The sequence below is a fragment of the Penaeus monodon genome, chromosome 21, assembly GCF_015228065.2.
Source record: "Penaeus monodon isolate SGIC_2016 chromosome 21, NSTDA_Pmon_1, whole genome shotgun sequence".
Lineage (NCBI taxonomy): Eukaryota > Metazoa > Arthropoda > Malacostraca > Decapoda > Penaeidae > Penaeus > Penaeus monodon.
The window spans coordinates 19,286,213-19,286,999 of NC_051406.1; the positions used below are offsets into that span (position 1 = coordinate 19,286,213).

Sequence of the window (787 nt, forward strand, 5' to 3'; positions counted from 1 at the left end):
CATTAGACAGTCAGGAAGGCAGATATATGAATATAAAGATATGGCTTTTGTCGCATGCTTTTACAACGAAATTTATTGTCAATGAAGTTTCATCAAATGTATTTCATGAAAATTCGTTGTATGATATAACATTCAGTGTCACACTTTTCTTTGCTTGATTATACTCAGATGAATCTAGATTTTTAGTTATGTTTAAGATATGGTTAGTTATTTATTTAAAATTATTATTTTTTATTCCGCTGTAGTCTTTGTGTGGTCCGAGTGGCATCGAAATGTGACCTTGGTTGGTTTCCTTAATTAAGTGAGTTCCCTTTCCTCTAGTGTATTTTTCTTCCTTTTCAGTCAGTTGGTTGTGTCTTGCTTAGATCTTTCATATTATAAGGCGCTCCAAGTCTAGACATGGCTGCTAGTTCCACACAGTCATACACTTATACATACATCATATTTACTATCTCGTTTTATATTGTCTCAGTATTACTCCTTTTTTTTTATTTCATAGTTTTTCTCAAAATAAGACTTTAACATCAACGAGAAAAAAAAATTGTAGCATGTCTATATCAAATTAAAGTTTGTAATACTGGATGATAATAATAAGAAAAAGATGGACTTTTTTTTTACACGAACTGATACTGGAGACCCACTTCATCCTGCATGTCAATGTCAGGTTAATCAAAACTTCTGCTTTCTTATCCCATCTTTGAAAAAATGGTACATTTCATGATAGCGTCCAGGCTCGTGTGTTTGTCATTGTTACGGTAGTTCCATAAACTAACAAAACGTTAATCTT

The 787-nt window shown here is 32.0% G+C and overlaps 1 protein-coding gene across 2 annotated transcripts in view; it reads left to right on the top strand.

Moving 5' to 3' along the window:
* The window catches only part of LOC119586307 (CKLF-like MARVEL transmembrane domain-containing protein 4), a 25,252-nt gene that overhangs the window by 16,798 nt on the left and 7,667 nt on the right, over nt 1-787 (top strand). The window lies entirely within an intron of this gene.